Here is a 16,136-nt window from a genome sequence, read left to right as displayed (position 1 = left end):
GGGTGGACCAGCGTCGCGCTGGGTGACGCCACCTCCGCGAACTGCCCTCAGCCTGAGAGGCTGACCTGTTTCCCGAAGGTGGACCTGTTCACTCAGCTCCCCGGACAGGTGTGTCAAGTTAGAACGCCTGGGCACTGATTTACAGGGAGAAGCGTCCCTGCCTAGAAGTGGTTTGCTGAACCTGGGACTAGGAAGGGAGGAGCTGGAGGATTTGAATGCGTGCCACTGGGAGAACCAGTTGCTCACAGCCAGCCCCCTGGGGCTTCCCTGGTGGCTCAGTGGGATAGAATCCGCTGGCAATGCAGGAGACGCGGGGTCAATCCCTTGGGTCTGAAAGACCCCCTGGAGGAGGAAATGGCAACCCACTGCAGTGTTCTTGGGTGGGAAATCCCATGGACAGAGGAGCCTGGAGGGCTACAGTCTGTGGGGACGCAAAAGAGCCGGACACGACTGAGTGACTGAATGACAGCAGTTGTTGCTGAGGCCCCGGCCTGAAGGCCGGGGTAAGGCTGCCAGTGCTCTGGGCTGGCTCGGAGAAAGGTCTTGCCTTTGTGAAGCCTGTAATGGCCCGGGTACCCTGGTCCCCCTCCCCCTCTCTCAGCCTTCTGTCCCTTTGAGGAAGACCCTGGGTTCTTTAGGTATGTTAATACAGCCTACCCTGCCAGCTAGGGGCTGGGTGTTCTCTCCCCTTGAGACTAGTGCATGTGTTAGCAGCTCAGTTGTGTCTTTGTGACCCTTTATGACCCCATGGACTGTGGCCCACCAGGCTGCTCCGTCCATGGAATTCTCCAGGCATGAATACTGGAGTGGGTTGCCATTCCCTTCTCCAGGGGATCTTCCTGATCCAGGGATCGAACCCAGGACTCCTGCATTGCAGGCGGATTCTTTACTGTCTGAGTCCCCGAGGAAGCCCCCATCAGTACCAAGACAGTTTTTTCCGTTCATGGGGGGTAGGACAGAGGTGGGACCTGGGGGTGACACTGAGCACCAGATGTGAACAGTGACACTTGGTTAGGGGCACAGTCAAAAGCCAGGCTTCCTGGGCTCCTCCTGGCTCCCCTGCAGGCCCCTCAGAGATGGTAAATCACGTGTGGCTTTACTGTACCATCGTTTGTATCATTAAATGAGCGGTACCAAGGGAGATCAGACCGGGTCCTGAGTGCAGAGGCTGCGGGTGTTGGGCGAAAAGGCCTCAGAGCGGGGCAGGCGGACGCAGGCGTGTTCTGAACTGAAGTGGGGGCGGCCCTGGCTAGGGGAGCCCCGGGCTGGCCCGGCTGAAGCAGACGGAGGGCTGGCGCTTCCGCCGTGCTCTCAGCCTTCACTCGGGGCTGTCTTCTCTGCCGTCCGACCATGTCCAGTCTTCTGCCTGACTCCTCCTTAAAGTGCTCTTGGACGCCGGGACCCACTATCCCTATCTGTTTCTCTGCAGTTTGATCGGCATCACCTCAACCATCAAAGGAAAGAGCTGGTCAGCGACTTGGAGGTTGTGGCTGAAAGGTGGCCCAGTGCAGAGTCTCATGTTGCCCGTGCACGAGGGTTGCACCCTCAGCTCTGCAGGGAGCTGACACATGGCTCCCTGTCCCCGGAGCCCTCCCAGGAAGCTCCTGCAGCAGCCAGGGGCCAGGGAGGCCCACCTGGATCAGAGAGAGGGTGGCCCTTCACTTTCTTGCCTTTGTGGGGGCCGGCCGACCACGAAGCAGAACTGGGCAGGCAGGATGGTCTCCTGGTTCAGAGACTGTTGGCTCAGACTGCTGGGTTCACTCTCCGCTCTGTCGCCTCTTACTTGAAGGAACCGCTTTTCTATTTTTCAAGTTTTTGGCTGAGCCACGTGGCATGTGTGTTCTTCGTTCCCTGACCAAGATTTGAAACTGTGTGCCCCCTGAAATGGCAGAAACAGAGTGTCTTAATCACTGGGCTGCCAGGGAAGGCCTGTTAGCTGAGTAACCTTTGGAGTTACTCATTTTAACCATCTTGGAGCCCAGATCTCTCATCTGTAAAATAAGGATACTAGTACCTGCCTCCCAGAGCTGTTGGCCGTCAGAGGAGATGATTAATCCATGAGAAGCGATGGGCCAGGCACATAGTAGGCACACACGGGGCAGATGTGGGCTGTGTGTGGCCTGAAGTCTGTTCAATCTGGGCCAGGAGGGAACTTGGAAAAGGACGTGAAATTGCAAATGTGGAACCAGGTATAAGTAAGCCTTTTTTTCCAACGATAAAAGAAAACACAAAAAGTGTATGATTACAAAGCTGACATCCTAAACATCATGAAATCAAAACAAAGTAATGTTAGCGTATGTCTGTGTTACTTCACTTCCTACGTTTTTGGGGCTGTGTACTCCCTTTCTGGATGTGATCATTTCTTCAGTGATTTTGGAATCCACTTTCTCTCTAGAGACCTAGCGAGATAGTCCATCCATTCCTCTGGCATGGCTGTGTTGACTTGAAAAAGTAGTCACAACCTATAAGTTGAGAGTTTTATGTTTTATTTGGTGGGAATTTTTCAGATTTCAAGCCCAGGAGACAGCATCTCAGTGACGCCGAGAGAACTGTTCTGAGGAGGACGGGGGAGGAGTCAGGTTAGATAGAAGTTCGCAGCCAGGGGCAGGTGGTCTGAAGACCATAGATTATTGTTAATTAAGGAAAAGCAGATATCTCAAGTAAAGGGATTTAGTGCTTTTCTACGTATGGGAAGATGCAACCATCTGGGCTTGCTGAAGCCATTCCTTTCGTGTGCGTCTCAGCTCTCTGGGGCCAGCATCCTTTGGTTTGATGTTCGCATCCTGAGCTCCTTGCTCACCATAGGGAGTGGCGGCAGTTTGCGGTGGCAGCTCCGAGGCTGATGGCTCCCGGATAGCAGGCATTGTCCTCCTGGGCTCAGAATTCATATGTGAAGGCTCGGAATCCCTGATGGCTGTGACAGCCTTGTTTATTGATACGGCAGGAAATACTCCATTTTGTACTTGGTTGGGATTTGTTTTTTATAATTAATAGTTTGTAAAAAAAGTTCTTTTCACTTCACAACTGGTTGTTGGTAATGTCATGTAAATTTTTAGGATTATTGTCAAATTTGGGGAAAGCTCTTTCAAGTTTTTTTCAACATATAAGCTATAAGGTTTCAGGGCATTTTAAGTGTTTCTGTGCAGTGTCTCCTTTAAATATGAAGGATGCCCATGCAACACATTTTTGGGGGCCTTCCCAAGCCTTGGATGGGACTTGTGTGAGTGAGGGGTGCTGAGGTTTAACTTTCAGTATTTCATGGTAAATTTTCCTGTGAGTACACAATAAGTGTTAACTAGATTATATTTTGAAGAAGGCGATGGCACCCCACTCCAGTACTCTTGCCTGGAAAACCCCATGGACGGAGGAGCCTGGTGGGCTGCAGTCCATGGGGTCGAGAAGAGTCGGACACGACTGAGTGACTTCCCTTTCATTTTTCACTTTTATGCATTGGAGAAGGAAATGGCAACCCACTCCAGTGTTCTTGCCTGGAGAATCCCATGGATGGAGGAGCCTGGTGGGCTGCAGTCCATGGGGTCGCTAAGAGTCTGACAGGACTGAGCGACTTCACTTCACTTTTCACTTTCATGCATTGGAGAAGGAAATGGCAACCTACCCCAGTGTTCTTGCCTGGAGAATCCCAGGGACGGGGGAGCCTGGTGGGCTGCCGTCTATGGGGTCGCACAGAGTTGGACACGACTGAAGCGACTTAGCAGCAGCAGCAGCAGCAGCAGATTATATTTTACTATGTTTGCTGACATCTTAGTTTCACACTTTTAGATTAACTAAAGAATGAATTCTCATTGACACTAAATAGAATCTTAATTTAGTTAAATTTGTGCAACAGTTACTTCTCCAGAATCATTTTTTGGCTGTCTACTTTTATCAGCCTACGTCACACTGACCGTTGGGAGCCTTTGATGACATGAAGCGGATAACAGAGCTCAGTGTCTTCATGTAGCAACTACACAATGAGCTAAGCCTCTGTGGTCACCATCACCTTCCAGTCACCATCAGATCTGGAAATGGGCACTTGGGGATATGAAGTTCAGATATTGTCCCTCTGGGAGGTTGACATGGGCTTGGCATCAAGCCAAACTCTGAGACCTGAGTGAGAGTCAGCAGTTCAGTTCAGTTCAGTTGCTCAGTTCTGTCCCACTCTTTGCAACCCCATGGACTGAAGCAAACCAGGCTTCTCTGTCCATCACCAACTCCTGGAGTTTACTCAAACTCATGTCCATCTAGTTGGTGATGCCATCCAACCATCTCATCTTCTGTCATCCCCTTCTTCTCCTGCCCTCAATCTTTCCCAGCATCAGGGTCTTTACCAGTGAATTATTTTGCATCAGGTAGCCAAAGTATTGGAGCTTCAGCTTCAGCATCAGTCTTTCCAATGAATATTCAGGACTGATTTCCTTTAGGATTGACCGGCTGGATTTCCTTGCAGTCCAAGGGACTCTCAGGAGTCTTCTCCAACACCACAGTTCAAAAGCATCAGTTCTTCAGTGCTCAGCTTTCTTTACAGTCCAACTTTCACATCCATACATGACTACTGGAAAAGCCATAGCTTTGACTAGACAGACCTTTGTTGGCAAAGTAATGTCTCTGCTTTTTAATATGCTGTCTAGGTTGGTCATAGCTTTTCTTCCAGGGAGCAAGCGTCTTTTAGTTTCATGGCTGCAGTCACCATCTGCAGTGATTTTGGAGCCCAGAAAAATAAAGTCTGTCACTGTTTCCATTGTTTCCCCATTTATTTGCCATGAAGTGATTGGACCGGATGCCATGATTTTAGTTTTCTGAATGTTGAGTTTTAAGCCAACTTTTTCACTCTCTTTCACTTTCATCAAGAGGCTTTTTAGTTCCTCTTCACTTTTTGCCATAAGAGTGGTGTCATCTGCATATCTGAGGTTATTGATATTTCTCCTGGCAATCTTGATTCCAGCTGGTGCTTCATCCAGCCCAGCGTTTCTCATGATGTGCTCTGAATGAAAGTTAAATAAGCAGAGTGACTATACAGCCTTGATGTACTCTTTTCCTGATTTGGAACCAGTCTGTTGTTCCATGTCCCATTCTAATTGCTGCTTCTTGACCTGTGTACAGATTTCTCATGAGGCAGGTAAGGTGGTCCGGTATTCTCATCTCCTGAAGAATTTTTGCACATTTTGTTGTGATCCACAGAGTCAAAGGCTTTGGCGTAGTCAATAAAATGGAAGTAGATGTTTTTCTGGAACTTTCTTGCTTTTTTGATGATCCAGTGGACGTTGGCAATTTGATCTCTGGTTCCTCTGCTTATTCTAAAACCAGCTTGAACATCTGGAAGTTCTTGGTTCACATGTTGTTGAAGCCTTGCTTGGAGAATTTTGAGCTTTACTTTGCTAGCGTGTGAGATGAGTGCAATTGGGCGGTAGTTTGAGCATTCTTTGGCATTGCCTTTCTTTGGGATTGGAATGAAAACTGACCTTTTCCAGTCCTGTGGCCACTGCTGAGTTTTCCAGATTTGCTGGCATATTGAGTGCAGCAGTTTCACAGCACCATCTTTTAGGACTTGAAATAGCTTAGCTGGAATTCCATCACCTCCACTAGCTTTGTTCATAGTGATGCTTTCTAAGGCCCACTTGACTTCACATTCCAGGATGTCTGGCTCTAGGTCAGTGATCACACCATAGTGTTTATCTGGGTCATGAAGATCTTTTTTATACAGTTCTTCTGTGTATTCTTGCCAGCTCTTCTTAATATCTTCTGCTTCTGTTAGGTCCATACTCTTTCTGTCATGTTTCATCTCAACTCTAGATGAAGCTTGCCTCCCCTCTAGCTATGAATTCTCTACAGTTAATCTCCATTCATGAATTCTGCCTTCATCAATAATGCTCTATTAATATGGGCAAATTTATACTTTCAGGCTTACTTTACAAAAATCATTTATTTATTTGGCTGTTTCAGGTCTTTTTGCCTTTTTGTTGTGATCATGGGGTTCTTGAGGCAAGCATACTGAAGTGGTTTGTGATTCCCTTCTCCGGTGGACCACGTTTTGTCTGTCCTGACCAGCAGGGACGTGCCCTTCCGCCTCTCCACGTAGCTCAGTTGCGGCACGGGTGATCTCTCTTCGTAGCGGATGGACTCTCTAGCTGTGAGGCGTGGGCACAGTCGTCGCAGCCTTTGTGCTTAGTTATTCTGTAGCATGTGAGATCTTCGTCCCCCACCCAGGAATTGAACCCGCATTCCCTGCATTGCAAGGTGGGTTATTCACCACTGGACCACAGGGGAAGTCCCCATTCAGCCATACTTTTAAAACGCTCAGTGATAATATTAACTTCATGTATTTCTCCCAGATCTTTTTATTCCTATCAAGTCCAGCCACTGTTTGGCAAACATACTGTTTTCTCCATTTCTTTTTAGTGATTGACAATGTTGTATGAGTTTCAGGTGTACGGCACAGCGATTCAGTCATACATATATATTCATAAGCGTATGGATCTGCATTCTTTTTCAGATTCTTTTCCTTTATAGATTATTGTAAAATACTGAGCACAGCTCCCTGTGCTGTAGCTTCGTGTTCTTTATCTACTTTATATATATATATATATATATATTAGAGTATAGTGAAAGTCACTCAGTTGTGTTCAACTCTTTGCAACCCAATGGACTATACAGTCCATGGCATTCTCCAGGCCAGAATACTGGAGTGGGTCGCCTTTCCCTTCTCCAGGGGATCTTCCCAACCCAGGGATCAAACCCAAGTCTCCTGCATTGCAGGCAGATTCTTTACCAGTTGAGCCACCATGGACGGCCAAGAACATTGGAGTGGGTAACCTATCCCTTCTCAAGTGGATCTTCCCGACCCAGGAATTGAACCAGGGTCTCCTACATACCAACTGAGCTATAAGGGAAGCCCAGACTGTGTATATATTAATCCCAAACTCCTAATTTATCCCTCCCCTCCTTTTCCCCTTTGGTATCCGTAAGTTTTTCCCTATGTGCAGTCGATTTCTGTTTTGTAAATAACTTCTTTTTTTTTTAAGATTAGTTTTCTCTATTTTGTAACATTAAAGACTTGACTTGGGCAGAACATCCATGGACAGGGAGTCAAGAAGTGGGATCCATCACTAAGTCCGTGTGGGGATGTGGTGGGATGCATTGGGGTACAGATGACAGAAAATTCAGCTCAGTCAGTGTCCAGACAAGAGAGGATGTGTGTTGGCTTCCGCACTGAGTGCTGGCTGGACCTGCCTTTTCTTCAGGACCCGTACAGTGCCTTTGGAGCTGATGATGGGGTCAGTCCAACCCAAACTACAAGACTGCAGAATTCGGGATGCTCTTGGGAAGGCAGAGGAGAACACACCCCAGAAAGGATATTACCTGTGTATGCTCTGATACGTGGCCCTAAGTCACTTCTCTGGGCTTCAGTTGTCCCCTTACTTACAGGGCTTGCACATTGCCTAGAGCCCCTGCTCTGCAATAAGAGGAGCCGCTGCGATGAGACGCCCACGACCACACTAGAGAGTAACCCCCGCCCCCAGAACTAGAGAGAGCACGCGGGCAGCGGTGAAGACCCCATGCAGCCGCGAAGAAACAGCTTTTCAAAAAAGAAAATAAATTAGGGGGCTTGTCTGAGTCCATGAGTCAAGTCCTTCTTAAGCATCACCTTTAAGGTTTTATTTATTAACTGGTTTTTGTAATGAATGACCAAACCTTTTTCAGGCCAGTACTGTAAAGCTGAATATGTTTAGATAAGTCAGGGCAGTCAGTCTTAGTAACTTTCTTCCTACCCAGGAGTTGTAGATTTTCATCTACAAAAAGGGGCAGTGGAGGATGTGAGGAAGGAGCCCCAGAAAACGATTTAGAAACCTTGCTTTTACTGAGTAAAGCGTGCTTTGTTTGTGGCCAGCGTAACTTGGTTGTTCGTTCACAGCAGATCCAGGAAGGTCTGCTGCGGCTGCTGCTGCTGCTAAGTTGCTTCAGTCGTGTCCGACTCTGCGCGACCCCATAGACGGCAGCCCACCAGGCTTCCCCATCCCTGGGATTCTCCAGGCAAGAACACTGGAGTGGGTTGCCATTTCCTTCTCCACCAGGAAGGTCCTGGCATGGCTTATTTTTCCTCCCATAACCATTGGAGGTTCAGCTAGGAAGCTGGTATCACAAAGAAGCCGAGCGTTTTGATTTGGCTTCAGAGGGAGCTGGTGTTGGCAGAAGCCAGAGAGGGACTCTAAATGGCAACGGAATCAGATCCCTGTGGATTTGAGGGCTTCTCAAGAGCGAACCCACAGACCCCAACTTCTACTTCACCCACTTTTTACAGACCCTTTGGCCAGTCTGGACTGGGATTCCAGCAGTGGCCGCAGGACAGCTTTCAGGAAGTATCCGGGGTGGTTCCTGAGAGAATGAACTCCTGGGCCTTGGTACCCAAAAGTTTTGGGACATGGAGGTGACGTGGTGCTGCAGATGGCAGTGTGCTACGGGAGTGTGTTTTCTCCATCTCTAGTGTGCAAGGCTGGGTGCAGACTCTGAGGACCTGGGGTTCCAAGGCTGCCTTAGTGGGGAGTCTTGGATATATGGGATAGGATATATGTCCAGGATATATGGGAAGAAGTTCTACTAATCTAATGAGTAGGACAGTCAGTATATTTTTGTCATGGCTGGCTCATTTTGGGACATATTTATAGAGCTGGCAAAGGTTGATCTGTGCCTTGATCGAATTCCATACAGTACAGCTTTGGGAAATTAGTTCTGGTGTGGTGGTCAGTGGTGTTTCTAAACTGTGCAGATGATTACCTCCTAACTTTGTGTGCAAAGTGAAAGAGAAAGAGTTCAGAAATGGTTTCTAGTCAAACATCTGTGCTTTGGAAGTGTGAGCTTGAAGGGAAACCGTCAGCTCCTTCTCTGTGCAGTGGGGGTCATCTGTTGGATATCTGTCTATTAGATCTAGTCCCTTAAATCTATTTCTCACTTCCACTGTATAATCATAATGGATTTGATTCAGGTCATATCTGAATGGTCTAGTGATTTTCCCTACGTTCTTCAATTTAAGTCTGAATTTGACAATAAGGAGTTCATGATCTGAGCCACGGTCAGTTCCTGGTCTTGTTTTTGCTGACTGTATAGAGCTTCTCCATCTTTGGCTGCAAAGAATATAATCAATCTGATTTCGGTGTTGACCATCTAGTGATGTCCATGGGTAGAGTCTTCTCTTGTGTTGTTGGAAGAGGGTGTTTGCTATGACCAGTACATTGTCTTGGCAAAACTCTATTACCCTTTGCCCTGCTTCATTCTATACTCCAGGGCCAAATTTGCCTGTCACTCCAGGTGTTTCTTGACTTCCTACTTTTGCATTCTAGTCCCCTGTAATGAAAAAGACATCTTTTTTGGGTATTAGTTCTAAAAGGTCTTGTAGGTCTTCATAGAACCGTTCAACTTCAGCTTCTTCAGCATTACTGGTTGGGGCATAGGCTTGGATTACTGTGATATTGAATGGTTTGCCTTGGAAACAAACAGAGATCATTCTGTCGTTTTTGAGATTGCATCCAAGTACTGCATTTCGGACTCTTTTGTTGACCATGATGCCTACTCCATTTCTTCTAAGGGATTCCTGCCCACAGTAGTAGATATAATGGTCATCTGAGTTACCTGATGAACTATGGATGGAGATTCATGACATTGTACAAGAGAAAGGGATCAAGACCATCCCCATGGAAAAGAAATCCAAAAAAGGAAAATGGCTGTCTGGGGAGGCCTTACAAATAGCTGTGAAAAGAAGAGAAGTGAAAAGCAAAGGAGAAAAGGAAAGATATACCCATTTGAATCCAGAGTTCCAAAGAATAGCAAGGAGAGATAAGAAAGTCTTCCTCAGCAATCAATGCAAAGAAATAGAGGGAAACAACAGAATGGGGAACACTAGAGATCTCTTCAAGAAAATTAGAGATACCAAGGGAACATTTCATGCAAAGATGGGCTCGATAAAGGACAGAAATGATATGGACTTAACAGAAGCAGAAGATGTTAAGAAGAGGTGGCAAGAATACACAGAAGAACTGTACAAAAAAGATCTTCAGGACCCAGATAATCACAATGGTGTGATCACTGACCTAGAGCCAGACATCCTGGAATGTAAAGTCAGGTGGGCCTTAGGAAGCATCACTATGAACAAATCTAGTGGAGGTGATGGAATTCCAGTTGAGCTATTTCAAATCCTGAAAGATGATGCTGTTAAACTGCTTCACTCAATATGCCAGCAAATTTGGAAAACTCAGCAGTGGCCACAGGACTGGAAAAGGTCAGTTTTCATTCTGATCCCAAAGAAAGGCAATGCCAAAGAATGCTCAAACTACCGCCCAATTGCACTCATCTCACACACTAGTAAAGTAATGCTCAAAATTCTCCAATCCAGCCTTCAGCAATACGTGAACCGTGAACTTCCAGATGTTCAAGCTGGTTTTAGAAAAGGCAGAGGAACCAGAGATCAAATTGCCAACATCCACTGGATCATGGAAAAAGCAAGAGAGTTCCAGAAAAACATCTATTTCTGCTTTATTGACTATGCCAAAGCCTTTGACTGTGTGGATCACAATAAACTGTGGAAAATTCTGAAAGAGATGGGAATATCAGACCACCTGACCTGCCTCTTGAGAAACCTATATGCAGGTCAGGAAGCAACAGTTAGAACTGGACATGGAACAACAGACTGGTTCCAAATCGGGAAAGGAGTATGTCAAGGCTGTATATTGTCACCCTGCTTATTTAACTTATACGCAGAGTACATCAGAGAAACGCTGGGCTGGATGAAGTACAAGCTGGGATCAAGATTGCCGGGAGAAATATCAATAACCTCAGATATGCAGATGACACCACTCTTATGGCAGAAAGTGAAGAGGAACTAAAGAGCCTCTTGATGAAAGTGAAAGAGGAGAGTGAAAAAGTTGGCTTAAAGCTCAACATTCAGAAAACGAAGATCATGGCATCAGGTCCCATCACTTCATGGGAAATAGATGGGGAAACAGTGGAAACAGTGTCAGACTTTATTTTGGGGGGCTCCAAAATCACTGCAAATGGTGAATGCCACCATGAAATGAAAAGACGCTTGCTCCCTGGAAGAAAAGCTATGACCAACCTAGACAGCATATTCAAAAGCAGAGACATTACTTTGCCAACAAAGGTTCGTCTATTCAAGGCTATGGTTTTTCCTGTGGTCGTGTATGGATGTGAGATTGGACTGTGAAGAAAGCTGAGCACTGAAGAATTGATGCTTTTGAACTGTGGTGTTGGAGAAGACTCTTGAGAGTCCCTTGGACTGCAAGGAGATCCAACCAGTCCATTCAGAAGGAGATCAGCCCTGGGATTTCTTTGGAAGGACTGATGCTAAAGCTTAAACTCCAGTACTTTGGCCACCTCATGCCAAGTGTTGACTCACTGGAAAAGACCCTGACGTTGGGAGGGATTGGGGGCAGGAGGAGAAGGGGATGACAGAGGATGAGATGGCTGGATGGCATCACTGAGTCGATGGACATGGGTTTGGGTAAACTTGGAGAGTTGGTGATGGACAGGGAGGCCTGGTGTATTGCATTCATGGGGTCGCAAAGAGTCGGACACGACTGAGTGACTGAACTGAACTGAACTGACGATGAAGACTGGAGAGAGGGAGTAGATTGTTCCTTGAGTTGTTCTTTCTGAGGATCCATCCAAGGGGCAGATGGGGCAGACTTGGCCTGGCCTCTGGAGTTGTCAAGTGTCGTATGTTTTTTTCCCCAAAACCTCGTGCTTTATAATTCAGCCAGGAGCACGGGGCTGGCATGTGACCACTGCACTGGGACCTTTGGCATTTTGTAGCTAGGTTTGCCATTTACTGAATGATGTCCATTTCTGTGTGGGCATCAGGAGCTAAGCCTGTGGAAGTAGAAAGTGTGTCTATGGTTAGTGGTCTATTTGAAAAAGGCTATGCAAAAACCAAATCAAAGAAACCCAAAAGTGTCTTGCCTAAGGAGCTTGATAGGTAGATTGCAAGCAACAAGCCGTCTTCTGTGAGCTTGGAAATTAGATCTTGGACACCCCAAATGGGAGAGGTCAGTGCCAGAGACGGTGGGCTGTGCAGGCCAGAGAGACTTGTGGTCTTCCTTTTCATTGCAGCTCTTAGCACCAATTATTCACCACCAGCAAATAATTTCTTTATTTTATATTACTGCATTCATTTCACATTTTGGCTGTGCTGCACAGCTTGCAGAATCTCCATTCCCCAACTAAGAACTGAACTCTTACGGCAATGAAAACTCCGAATCCTAACCACCAGGCCACCAGGGAAGTCCCGTCACTGAACTTCTTGAAGCCTCCGTGTCCTCATCTGTAGAAGAGGATGACAGCCCCTCCCCGGGCAGGATCATGGAAGAACACGATCAATGCTGCCGCTGGAGCTCCTGGCTTGGTGCCTGGCACACGGGGAGCATTGGAGAGCTGGTGCTCTGTGTGCTGGGTGGGTCTTTGGGTCGTAGTACTTGGTGTTCCGCCTTGAACATCCTCAGGCAAAACCAACCATCCCTCGGCCTCAGGCCAGGGAGGAGTAAGGAGTGGAAGCAGGGCCCTGGACCAGTGGGTCTGCTGCCGATGCGGGAGCGGCACAGCCTGTCTGTCAGACTTGTTGCTGGGGAAGGGCCCCCTGTGGCTTGGCTTCAAAGCGCTGCATTGTCCCCGCCCTTCCCGGAGAGGTGACAGAAATGTGGTCAGCGGCGAGCTGTAGGGACACGGAGACTTCACCAGGACGCCATTTCCGACGTCGCCATTTCTTCGGATGGAATCGGGCTTTCACACGTTTGATGCAGACGCCGACGACCACAGCGAATCTGCAGGAGCTCTCGTGCCCAGAGGACCAGAAGAATGGCTCCCCCCTCGACACAGAAACGTGGGTAAAATCACACCAAGCACACGAGGAGCCCCCAGGCTGCTGGCGGGCGGTGGCCGAGCACTGTGCTGTCAGTATGGCAGGACTCCTCTCGCTTTGAAAGGAAAAACTTGCTTCGCCCTTTCAGGCAGCGGAAATGGCCGGACCAGTCTTTAGTTCACAGGCTAGAAACTGAAAACAACGTGACAGGCTTTCCTTAAATGGAGACGCAGCTTGGCCGGGTCTCAGTTGGCCTTCCGTGGGGTGCTTCTCGTGTGTTATGCGGGCTTCCTCTGCCTACAACCGGGGAGTCACTCGTTTTTCTCCCCCTGTCATCTCGAGGTGTGTACAGGGCACGACCGAGCCTCTGACCTTTCTGCTTTCACTTTTGGTTATGCAGAACCTCCATCTGGCGGTATTTGACTATGAGTGTTTTCTGTGGCTTTTCTGTGGCTCCTGTTCAAAGTATTCAAAGCAGTTTAAAAATACATAATGTTCAGCGATCTGACCAAGAACTAATGTAAGTACTTATTTGAGGACTATTTTGGGGGAAAAAAAATACCGATTAGATTTGAACCTCTTTAACTCTTACTGCGTCTTGGAAATAGATACTAAGATTTAAAAAACAAAAGGTTTGAAAAATACAGGACTACTTCTCCAGAGTCATAATGCTTGGAGTGGTGACAGCAGTTACAAACAGCACAGTTTGTACAAACAGAAGAGCTAAAATTCTTTATTTAATATTAAACAGGAAAGTGGAAGCCGTGTGCAGCCATGTGGTGGGTTCCCAGCAAACCTGCTGCTGGGTTTATCTTCGCTGAGCAGCCAAAATGAGACATTTCCCCTTTTATTCTTTGAGTTTTCATGAAAATCTCCACCAAAACATGACCACTGGAAGCAGGTTCTGTCTTGTTAGATTTTAAAACAAGCCGTTTCCACTAGAACCTAGGGACATTTGGAAGCCAGTTGCCACCCTCTCCGAGAGAGTAAAAGCACTTCTGTTTCGGCTTTGTGTAGGGTTGTCACTCACCCAACATGTGCATCTGAATATTCTTTCCGAAGACCTGGGCTTCATTTTAAGGTCAGCCTTCAATTTCGAGAGAATATAATTTGCTGCTATTTTTAGAGCATCATGATTGCTCGTAATAACTAATGGAAAAAACTCTACAGAGAAATAAATGTGTAACAGCTGTGTCTGCTTAAACTTGATTAAAGGCAGTGAAAAAAAAAAAGTAAACAGAAGAATGAATGTGACAATGGATGGAGGGAGAGACAAGCACCCCTCATTGTGGAAAGTTTTACAGACGTAAGGCGCTCTTCTTCGGAGGCCAGAGGTGGCTGTGTTTAAAGTTTACTTTCCTGTTTGTCTTGAGTGGGATCAGTGTTGCAGTGAATAATTTATAGGCAGCATGAATGAGCTCATTAGTCACCTTTTCAGACTTTAAATGAGTTTTGTGGTTGTCATTACTCGAGCCTTCTGTTCAGCCGCCGAGCAAAATGACAGTTTGGCAGTTGGCTGCCTTGTTGTTGGGCAGTCTGCTCCCCACTCAGGTCGGTGTTGCTTTTGTGTTTCCTTGAAACCTTCCCCTTCTCTCCCTGCACCGGAGATGCTCACGTTTCAGATTCGTTTTGCACCCCCAGTTTAAATGAGTTTTTTGGGGATTAAAAAAAATCTTTCAGTTGTGTCTGCCAGAGAGAATGCAGTAGATAGAGTGAGCTTTTCCCTCCCTAGCAACTCTCGTGTATGATTCCCTTTGTGCTCCCATTGATCCTCAGATTCTCCAACAGCAATAAGCTCTGGAGTCCTCGCTGGACGGCTGAGCTGGGCTGTCACACGGGGGCAGGCGCTGCAGGCCGGGAGATCTCACCGGAGTTTGGAGGGGAGTGGGGTGTGTTGGAGTAGGTTCTCATCAATCAAGTCCTCAACAATCCATGTGCTGTGGGTGTGTGTGGTTGAAGAAACTTATTCCAGCAAATCTGCCTGGCCGGATTATCAAGGCCAAAGAATCGTGTTTTTCCTATAAAGAGGTCAACCAGATGACCTTTCAAGAGCCCAGCCATATCATTGGGAATGGCCATTGCTTCTTCCCCAGCTCTACATCCTCCCAGTTCTTGGTCATTACGAGAAAGTCGAATGGTTGCAGTTGCCTCCTCACCGCGGCCTTGGAGACTTGTGGTGGTGGGGGGAGGCTGGTACGTAGGGAGGATGAGTCTGAGCATGCCAAGAGCAGGTGGAGTTTCTTTGGAACTGATGTCATGATGTTCATCCCTCCTTTTGACCTTGGCTGGGGGAGCCTCCAGAGAGCTCTGACATCCACGCTCTGGGACTGGACTCCATCTGGAAGTCCAGGGCTCTGTGGCATGCCCACCTTGGCCTTCGATCACCTCTGCTGGCACTCCTGGGGCATGGATGCTTGCATGGGAAGTCTCAGCCAACTGCCTGGACCCGCATGCTGAGGCCCCCTGACGTTAGCTACAAGCAACGGGCACCCATGGCTGCCGTCAGCGGTGTGGGCAGCACCCTCTTCCAGGAGCCACACTGTTAGCCAGCTGGCCCAGCACTGGGTGGGCACGGAGGAAGGCTGCTCAGGGCTCCTCTCTGGAAGAAATGCCAATGTAGAAAGGATGCCTGGTTGTCCAGGGGCCAAATCCTCGGAGCCAATCAGAGTCACATGTCTTTGAGTATAGAGAAATGAGGGGTGCGCCCGCAGAAAGACAGCAGTCCATTTGACGGCTTCCTCCTCAGTCTCCCCCTGCCCCCCGCACGGGGTGGAACGTGCACAGGCACTCATGCCTCGCACTTCATGGGCACGTTTTGTTTGCATCTGAATCACAATATCAAAGGCACAAGAGATGCTATTTTTGGAAGGAGGAGGGTTTTCAAAACTGAAAGTGCCGGTGAACTGCGCTACCCAGTAGAGAAGAGACTTCAGGGCTGGCTGTCGTAATAAACTGAGTAAGTTGCTTCTCTTTGTCAAAGAACTTTGTCCAGCGGGGAAATATGCTGGTAATCGTTTTACACTATGTAGTGTTCCCCAGAGAGTCCAGAGAGTTCCCCAGATTTGGAGCTTCTGTGGTACTTTGTTTTAAAAAGACAATCTCACGGCAGAAGAATCGATTGTTTTCTTTCACATCCCTCTGAAAAAGTAAACTGAGAGAAGTTATTTCTTGGCATGGTTAGGACTTTGGCAGACCCAGTCACCGAAAGCCACGAGACTGAGGTGCTTGGCGTGCTTGCGGCAGAGAGGAAAACAATAAATGCTCTTAAAAATGCCAG

At 47.6% G+C, this 16,136-nt stretch overlaps 1 protein-coding gene across 8 annotated transcripts in view; it reads left to right on the top strand.

Moving 5' to 3' along the window:
* The window catches only part of FOXN3 (forkhead box N3), a 437,687-nt gene that overhangs the window by 157,574 nt on the left and 263,977 nt on the right, over positions 1 to 16,136 (top strand). The window contains exon 1 of one of the 8 annotated variants that reach the window (XM_061429667.1): positions 12,602 to 12,880. The exons of 6 other annotated variants lie outside the window; for them this stretch is intronic. The gene's annotated coding sequence lies outside the window, so the exon portion shown is untranslated. Of the gene's footprint in view, positions 1 to 12,601; positions 12,881 to 12,905; positions 13,380 to 16,136 lie in introns of those variants that run through there. One more of the 8 variants, XM_061429668.1, reaches the window with a different exon arrangement.

Source organism: Bos javanicus, chromosome 10 (assembly GCF_032452875.1).
Source record: "Bos javanicus breed banteng chromosome 10, ARS-OSU_banteng_1.0, whole genome shotgun sequence".
Taxonomy (NCBI): Eukaryota; Metazoa; Chordata; class Mammalia; order Artiodactyla; family Bovidae; genus Bos; species Bos javanicus.
The sequence above is the reverse complement of the archived record's forward strand: the minus strand, read 5'-3'. Positions and strand labels throughout refer to the sequence as shown.